This window comes from Peromyscus eremicus, unplaced genomic scaffold (assembly GCF_949786415.1).
Source record: "Peromyscus eremicus unplaced genomic scaffold, PerEre_H2_v1 PerEre#2#unplaced_62, whole genome shotgun sequence".
In the NCBI taxonomy this organism is placed as follows: Eukaryota; Metazoa; Chordata; class Mammalia; order Rodentia; family Cricetidae; genus Peromyscus; species Peromyscus eremicus.
The window spans coordinates 320714-330298 of NW_026734305.1; positions in this window are offsets into that span (position 1 = coordinate 320714).

Sequence of the window (9585 nt, forward strand, 5' to 3'; positions counted from 1 at the left end):
CTAAAGGTCTCCAGCTTGTTGGTTCATGCAGTTGACTCTAAGGCACCATCATTTTGGGATAATAGCTAGAAGAAAGAAGTTTGGTACAATATAAATGAGAACTTACTGATGTTATAACCTCAGTGTTCTATGTACGTAAACTAGCCTTTGTTTCAGGGCTGCTTATACCGAATGTAAGGGTGTTACTAGCAGTGCAGCAAAACCATTCTGAGCTCTGCATAACTTTTGAGACAGTATCTCACTGTGTACCATTGCTTGCCTCAAGCATAGAGGTCTGCCTCCCCCTCCCTCCTGAGTGCTGGAATTGAACACCATGCCTAACTATGAAGGCTTAAAATGATGAGTGGTGGGGGGCACACTTGTGTGAGAGCATGTGTGGAGGCCGGACAACTTGCTTAGGAATCCCACCTTCCACCCTTACATGTGTTTCAGGGATCAAACTCAGGTTACCAGGCTGCGTGGCACCTTCACCTGCTGGGGCATTTCACTGGCCCATAAGTGAGGCCCTGGTCTGTAGTCCAAGAACCTGTATTTCATGCAGATAGCATATTTCTACATGTTGGAAATCTCATTGTAATGTAAAGATGTCTGGCCTCTTCTGAGGACAAACTTGTCTTCTCATTTAGGAGTAACAAGAAGTGAGGTGATTTTGAGAGTGTTGTGGATCTTGAGTTGATTTCAGCTAATAGTGCTTGTCTCCTATGTTTACATGACGGGCACAGGGACCCTCTGTGCTGTCTCTGGGCTTTCCATTGTTTGCTCCTGAATCAATTTGCCACCTGTTTCATTTGTAATTGGAGGTTTTTCAGGACACACTCATGGCTGCATTGTTCTTCCAAACTGGCTTTTCTTAGGAGTTCTGCTTTGCTGCCCTCAAGTAATCATAGTGCTGCTTTGTGTCTTTTAAAATGAAAAAGTTGCCATTTAAAGTAGATGGTAAAGAGACTATCCCCTGGATTCTGGAATACCAAATACTAGTAATAACTCTGCTGTTGGTTAACTTAGTTTTTAAAAAAGTGAGAGTAATAGACATATTTAGGAACATGTATTCAGCATTACTTGTTCAGAAGTTCATTAAAAAGGACCTAGGAATAAGCCAACTGCTTCACTTGTTTGTTTTTATTTTGTTTTTTGTTTTTAATAGTTGAAAAAGTTTTAAGCACTCCATTGAACATAGCATTTTCAGCTTACCTGCTAGAACTGTGTGAGTGAAATGTCCAATTGTAGCCTGAAGTTACATGACATGCTTTGGCTCACATTCCTGTATGTCCATTTTTAAATTTGTTTTTATTGTATATTGAGTATGAACTTGGAGATCAGAGGACAACTTGCAGGAGTCAGTTCTCTTCTCCCACCATGTGGGTCCCAGGATCTGAAATCGGATCATCAGGCTTGGTGGCAAGTGCCTTTACCCCCTTAGTCATCTCTCCTGTCTGTAATCTGTGAAATCTTAAAAGACAGAGGGATGAAAGCAATGTACCCTTGTTGAGAGTGGTGTGTGAATATCATTGCCCCACAGAATGTAGGAAGTAGCAATGACCGTGAACTTAGGTCATCTGCAAAATCTCAAATTTCCTATCCCTGGTCTGTGGTTATAGAAGATTCATCTTGGTCCTACCTGTTGGCCATAAGTAATCATCTCAAAATATTACAGATGCGTATTTATTGATGTTATCAGTATTTTTCCCCACATGTAATCTTTGCTCTTTTTTGTAGCTTGTCAGTTTTTTGTTTGTTTGTTTTTGTTTTTGTAGGACACAGGTGCTGGAAGTACCATGTCTAATTTTCTCCACTGTCGGTTGTGATACTGGTTGGCAGTGAATGGGCTCATCTTGTATCTTTAGCAGGCTCTTCCCACGTACTGCCATGCCTGTTGGAACTGACTTATGGCAAAGGATGCCACTCAGTTTTTAATCTTCCAAACAATATTGGGACATTGGTGACAGACATACTACATACCCAGACTTTTAATGGCCTAACATCTTTAATCTTCTAGCTTCTCCAACTATGGAGTCAGAGTCAATGATAGCCATCAGCTCCAGTCCACCGGTGCCTTTCTCTATGTGGAGGAAACAGTTCAGCCCTTGAAAATAGAAGCTTAACACTGGTTCTGTATTCAAGTCCCAGGAGAAATCTGAAAACACCTGTTGTTTCCCAGGCCCACTAGGAAACTTGATTAAAATGATCTGCAATTAGTATTAATCAGTATTGATAGCTGCCTGACCCTGACGTTTCCTAGAGATTTTAAAGTACATGCAAAGTTAAAAGGTACTGTCTCAGTCAAGTGTGTGCAAGCCTTTAATCCTAGCACTGAGGAGGCAGAAGCAGGTGGATCTCTTGTTTGAGAATATCCCGGTCTACAGAATGAATTCAGGACAGCCAAGAGTACACAGAGAAGTGCTGTCTCTAAAAACAAGAAAAAGTGGAAGTACAGATATTGTGACCTCTCTTATACTAAGTAAATGAGCCCAGAATTTTTTTTTTTTTTTTTTTTTTTTTTTGGTTTTTCGAGACAGGGTTTCTCTGTGTAGCTTTGCGCCTTTCCTGGGACTCACTTGGTAGCCCAGGCTGGCCTCGAACTCACAGAGATCCGCCTGGCTCTGCCTCCCGAGTGCTGGGATTAAAGGCGTGCGCCACCACCGCCCGGCTGAGCCCAGAATTTTAACTCTGTTAAGAACTTTCTAATTGGTTTCCCATCCACGCTTCTGATACTTCAAGCCTGTTAATTATACTGAGATACGAGTAGAGAACAAAGAAAAGGCCAACCTGTCTGTTTACTTCATTGAAACAGCTTTAAATTTTCCCTTGACACAGCATTTTAAGTGGACACCAAGCAAGTCCTTGAGCTTTTAAGTAGGTAGATCTAGTTCTTCCTGAAAACAACTAAATCTGACCATTTGTTTTTCCTACAAGATTGTGTTTACTATAAATAAATGAATCCTTGTTACAAGTCTTAGTAGTGACAGGAATTTTGGTAGTAGAGTGTTTGGTAAGGAGGTTGACAGGGTCCAGAGTCACCAAATAAACTTACTTTTTGAGGGTGTTGAACACATTCTGGGTAGGACTCTCAAATCTAGCCAGTATTTTTAGTTAATAAAAGGAAGACAATATTGTCAGCCATCCTCAGTTATGTTTGGAGTGTTTTCTGCTGGTTAATAGTTATTGGACAAGTGGTGGGAATGACACTATTCCTTGCCTTTCTGGGGTTTATGTTTTTTGTTTCTCACCTTGGCACACCTGGAAGTTATACTTCCGATCTGTCTTCACAGAAGGTCTTCCTTAGTAAGGTAATTTTCTTTGATCCTATGACTCAACCGTCAAGTACTAGCACAAACACTCGGAGATTTAGTACCACAGCAATATAATGGAGTTATAACAGCTTGTGGGTGAGTTAGAATCAGGTTATAGACTGACTTTAATCTCTCAGACACTGTACTAAAAATTTATAGGTCTGCCAGGCAGTGGTGGTACACACTTTTAGGATCTCACTCTGTAGACCAGTCTGGCCTCGAACTCACAGAGATCCGCCTGGCTCTGCCTCCCGAGTGTTGGGATTAAACGCGTGCGCCACCACAGGTATACACTTTTAATCTCAGTACTTGGGAGGCTGAGACAGGCAGATCTATGAGTTCGAGGCCAGCCTGGTCTACAGAGTGAGTTCCAGGACAGCAAGGACTAAACAGAGAAACCCTGTCTTGAAAAAAAAAAAAATTCTAGATAAAATAGTTGGAAGGGTTAACTTTTTTACTACTGCAGCCCAATGCGGAGTAAACACCCACTTTAAAAAATGAGGTTATTCTCATCAGTATTCTATTTTTATTATTCATGGCTATCATTGTTTACTACGATACATTGGGCCAATATTTCAGGAAGTAGTTTATTTCCTTGATACACTTAAATTTTTTAACTTTTAAAAATTATATAAAATAACAAGAATATTTAAATAGGAACAGATTAATTAAACTATACTCTGTAAGGTTCTGTAGCTATAATGAATGGGTTAGCAGAACTTAATTAAGAATTACCTCCCATGGAGCTGGGGAGATGGTTTCATTGGTAATGTCTTGCCATGCAAGCATGAGGACCTGAGTTCATGTTCCTGCACCTACATGAAACTAGACTTACTCATAATCCCAGCATTTTCGAGTTAGAGATGGGAGGATCCCTAGGACCTGCTGGCCAGCCAGTCTATAAATGGGTGATTGCCTGGTTCAGTGAAAGACTTTGTCTTAAACGCTAAGGCTGGTGAGGTGGCTGCGGGTAAAGCCATCAGACCTCCAGCCTGATGACCTGGGACTTACATGGTGGAAGGAGTTCCAGTGACATCCATAGTATGTGTGTTGTGATGTGCTGGCCCACATACACACAAAAATGTAATTAAAAAGATAAGATGGATCGGGTACCACCATTCTGCAAGCAGAGGCAGGAGCATCTCTGTGATTCAAGCCTGGTCTACGTAGAGAACTCCAGGACAGCCAGTACCCTCTCTCCAGAAAACAAACAAAAGACGGTAAGGCAGAAGGTGGGACATGAGTTCCAGCACTTGGGACACAGAAGCAGGCCGAGTCAACGTAAGTTCCAGGCCAGCCAAGGATGCATAGTGAGAGACTGTTTCAAAAAAGAAAAAAGAAAAGTCCCTGCCACCCCAAAAAAGGTGGAGACGAGTGGATACCTGACGTTGATACATGTGTACTCCTATACATGTGCACAACCATGAACATACACATACATACACTGTACATAGATTTAAACAAAAAGGAAAGATGCAGTGCAACTGATACAAAGTATCCCAGGAGGGAGCCAGGGGGGTCAAGGCCAGAGACAACTAACCTGGCCTTATAGGCACTCTCAAATTCTGGACTGACAGCTAGGGAGCCTGCATGGGACCAATCTAGGTCCTCTACATTATGTGTGACAGTTGTGTAGGACTCCTAGCAGTGGGATCAGGGCCTGTCGCTAACACTTGAGCTGGCTTTTGGGAACCTATTCTCCATACTGGGTTGCCTTGCCCAGCCTTAATACAAAGGGAGGAGCTTAATCCTACCTCAACTTGATATGCCATGCTTTGCTGACACCATAGGAGGCCTGCCCCTTTCTGAACAGAAATAGAAGTAGATGGGGGTGAGGAGGAGGGGGGGGGACAGGAGGAGAGGAGGGAACCACCGTCAGGATGTAAAATAAATGAAACAATTTAATCAAGCAAAATATCCCAGGAGGAATAATTTGTAGCTAAATTTGTAGTTAAACACATGAAGAATGTGGATTGTAAAGAGGAGGAAGTTTCAGCCAGAAAGAAGTATGAGAAGGGGCTTGGTACAGGAAAGGGTAGAATTCAGAGGATGGTCTTGTATGTCTGATCTCCCGACTCCACCTCCCAAGGGATGGGATTACGAATCGAACTCTGGACTGACTGAACTACATCCCCAGCCGAGTAAGTGTCTTGAATTACTTAGTGAATTTTTTTAAAAAAATAACTATTTCTGGTACTAGAGATAAGTCTGTGCCTCACACATGTGGATCATGTGCTCTACCATTCAGCCTGGTATTACTTTACAATTCTACTGGTGTTACTAAAGATGGCAATGGGAAAAATAGAGCATCTAACCCGTATAGCCACCAGAGGGTGTGAGTGAAGAGCTTGGTGGCCACTCCATCATCCTATTTTGGAGAAATCACTTTTTTCACTCTCCAAATCCACTGTAGGGAAAAAACAAGTTTAGTTATTCATAAACGTTATTCTAAGACGGTTGACATTTTTTTTTTTTTTTGGTTTTTTTGAGACAGGGTTTCTCTGTGTAGCTTTGCGCCTTTCCTGGAACTCACTTGGTAGCCCAGGCTGGCCTCGAACTCACAGAGATCCGCCTGGCTCTGCCTCCCGAGTGCTGGGATTAAAGGCGTGCGCCACCACCGCCCGGCCTGACGGTTGACATTTTTAAGGCATTTTCTTCAGTATTGGGGATCAAATACAGGCAGGGCCTTTGTGGAGCAAATGCTTTACCACTGAGCTACATCCTGGCTCTGTGTTGGCATTTAACATTTTCTTCACATATATATTGTTTTTTTATTTGACATCATGTGGGCACATTAGGTATACTGTTATTATGTGGACACTCTTAGGTATACCGTTTGTTTATTTTAGAGCAGATCTTGCTAAATTCAGCAGGTTGACTTTGAACTTGGGATCTTCCTGCCTTACCCTTCCAAGGACCTGGGTTCCCAACTATGTGCCACCTAACCTGGCTGACACACTTTATCAGATTTTTCTCTTTTAACACAATGTGCTGAACCCCATGCCTTTTACATGTTGAGCATGTGTTCTACCACCGCCTTGGCATTGCAGATATGAGTCAAAAAAAAGTCTTTGCTACTTTATCTAGCTGCATATATGAGTCAAAATAAACCTCTGCTATTTTATCTAGTTGCATATCCAGGAGTGTTTCCAGAATTGGAATGCCTAGGCAAAGCCCAGGTACTTTTTTTTTTTTCCTCAAGAAAAGGCCTTTAGTATAAACCATCGAGAAAGGAGCTGAGAACATGCTCTCTTGTCTCCTCCATCATCATCCTTGACATCATCCATCAAGTTAGGTAAACTGGGATCCTACAGGATTTGCTTCTGCCTATGACACCTTCATATCCTGCCACTTTCCTGTCAAACCAGAAACTGAAGTTTCTGAGACTGTATACGACATTCCCATGTGCAACACCAACACTGTTATAAACAGTACCTTGTATCACTTCCTCATACCTCAGTTCCCACAAGAGCCAGATGTTTCCTTAAAGTACACGGGGTTGCCTAACAGAAATGCTGTGAAATTAAGAGATTCTGAGGTTTTTCTTTTTTTTTTTTTTAATCAAAGCATTGGTGTCCACTCATTCTCACCCAAGGGAAAGGATATTCATTATGTTAAATGTAAGCTTATGTCCTTAGAGAGAGAGAGGAAGAAGGCTTCTGTCTTAGTTATTGTTCTGTTGCTGTGATGAAACACCATGACCAAGACAACTTATAAAATAAAGCATTTAATTGGGGGCTTGCTTACATTTACATTTTCAGAGGGTTAATCCATGATCATCATGAGAGCAGGAAGGCTTACCTCAAATTCATGATTTTCTGTTGCAGAATATTTGTTTAATTATGTAAAGATGTGTTGCTATTTTACCTTGCCTTCCTAAGGTACCTGATGGATCTAATAAAAAGCTGAATGGCCAATAGCGAGGGAGGAGGTATAGGTGGAACTTCCAGGCAGGGAGAATAAGTAGGAGGAGGAATTTAGGCTTGGAGTAGAAAGAAAGGAAGAAAGAAAGAAAGAAAGAAAGAAAGAAAGAAAGAAAGAAAGAGACACCAGAGAGATGCCAGGGGCCAGCCAGTCGGATATGAAGTAAGCAGGAAAATAGTACATACAGAATGACAGGTAAAAAGCCCTGAGGCAAAACGTAGATGAAAAGAAACAGCTTAAATTAACTTAAAAGAGCTAGTGGGACAAGCCTAAGCTAAGGCTGAGCATTCATAATAACAAGTCTCGTGTCTTTATTTTGGAGCTGGTTGGTGGCCCAAAGAAATGTCTGCCTCACTATCCTAAGTTCTGGGATTAAGGTATGGCACTACCATATCCAGATCTACATTTCCAGTAGAATTTAAATAGGACCCAAGCCTCCAAACAGAATGTTCAAAATGTCCAGGATGTAACCCCAAATTACTGAGCATACAAAGAATGAGGAAAATCTCAGTTCTCATAGGAACGAAGATGCCAATCCTGAACAGAGATGGTGGCATTATCTCATGAAGCATTAACCATTTAGTGAAGGTTAATCCTCATTGTTCTCTCATGTCTGCAGGTTCAGGCAAAGGGATCAACAGCTTTTTCCCTGGGCTGTCTTTCCCAGGGATATTTGTATAGCAATCATCTTTGTATGCTGAAGATAATTACCTCTTCTTGTTCCAAGGGGAGTCTTGTTTGCTCTCCAGGATGAAAAAAAAAAAAAAAAAAGAAAAAAGGCACTATCACTCTTCAGGATAAAGCTGGGCAGATTCGTCTGCCACTTATGAAGACCAGTTTCCGGCAGGCTGTTGTCCTGTAATGTTACGACTTACATGGGTCAGGCATCCCCCGGGGCCTCATGGCGTCATGCTGGGAATGAGGCATACATGCTGACACTCTGCCTCTTGTTACAGGTGCCCCTCCTTTCTCACCCAAGGGTCTCATGTCTCCTGTTCATCAACTGGCACTCAAAACGTGTTAACTTACAAAGTTAACATATCCTTCAGAGTTCTTGACTCTAAAAAGTCTACATGTAACCTCTCTAGCATTGCATAACCCAAGCAGGCCTTGAACTCACAATCCTCCTATCCCACCTTCTCAGAACTGAGATTATAGGCATATGTTAGTACACTCAACTTCCATAGCATGTTTGAAGCCAATGGAAAAATTCAGCTAGGCATAGTGTTCCACATCTGTAGCCCTAGTAGTCAGGGGGCTGAGACAGAATTCTCACAAGTTCAGAACTAGTTTGGGGTATATAGTGAGTTCTCGGCCAGCTTTAGCTACATGAGACCGTTTTGGGGGGCAGGGCATGAGGAGATGGCTCAGTGGTTAAAGTGCTTGCTGAGCAAGTAAGAGGCTCTGACTTTGGATCCCCAGAACCCAGGGCAATGCTGAGCAGGCATGGCAGCCCTCCTGTAACTTTGGAAGATGGAGATTGGATTCCCAGAGCAAGCTAGCTACCAAGACTAGCTATATGGGTGAGTTCTGCGTTTGACTAAGAGAGTCTGCCTCACAGAATGAGGTGAGAAAGAGTAGGTATACATGTGCTCACCACCTATGCAAACATGTATTACATACTCATCAGATACATACACATGAAAAGGAGTGAAAAGGGAAGAAGTGAATGAGTCACCGAATTGACAAAGATGTGAAGAAAAACGGTTTGTTTTGTTTTTAAAGGCAGCGTCTGTATAGACCTGAATGTCCTAGAACTCTATGCAGATGAGGAGAGTCTCAAATTCACAGAGATCCTCCTGCCTCTGCCTCCCAAGTGCAGGGATTAAAGCAAAGGTCTATGCCACGTGGACCAGCCCAAACCAATGTTTTTAAACAAATTGAGCTGAGCATAGTAGTGCACACTTTTCATCCCAGCCCTGGGTAGGTAGAGACAGGGGGTTCTCTGTGAGTTTGAAGCTAGCCTAGTCTATGCAGAGTTCCAGGACAGCCAGGACTACAGAAAGACCTTGTCTCAAACAAACAAACAAACAAACAAACAAACAAACAAACAGAAGTCATTTTATTGATTTATACTTGTTTGTATTGTTTATTCTCTGTGTGGGTGGTTTTTGTTTTAAAGATAGGATCTTTCTGGGTTTTGTTGTTGTTTTTGTTTGTTTTTCCAAAACAGGCTTCCTCCTGGTAGCCAGTCCTGCAACTAGCTCTGTAGACCAGACTGGCCTCGAACTCAAGATCCACCTGCTGGGGTTAAAGGTGTATGCCATCTCACTTGGTGAGACCCTGTATTTTACAACTTTTCCCTATATATATTTTAGGTCCATTTTATTAGTTTTAAACAAGTTTATTCTTGCTACTAAATTTCATCATT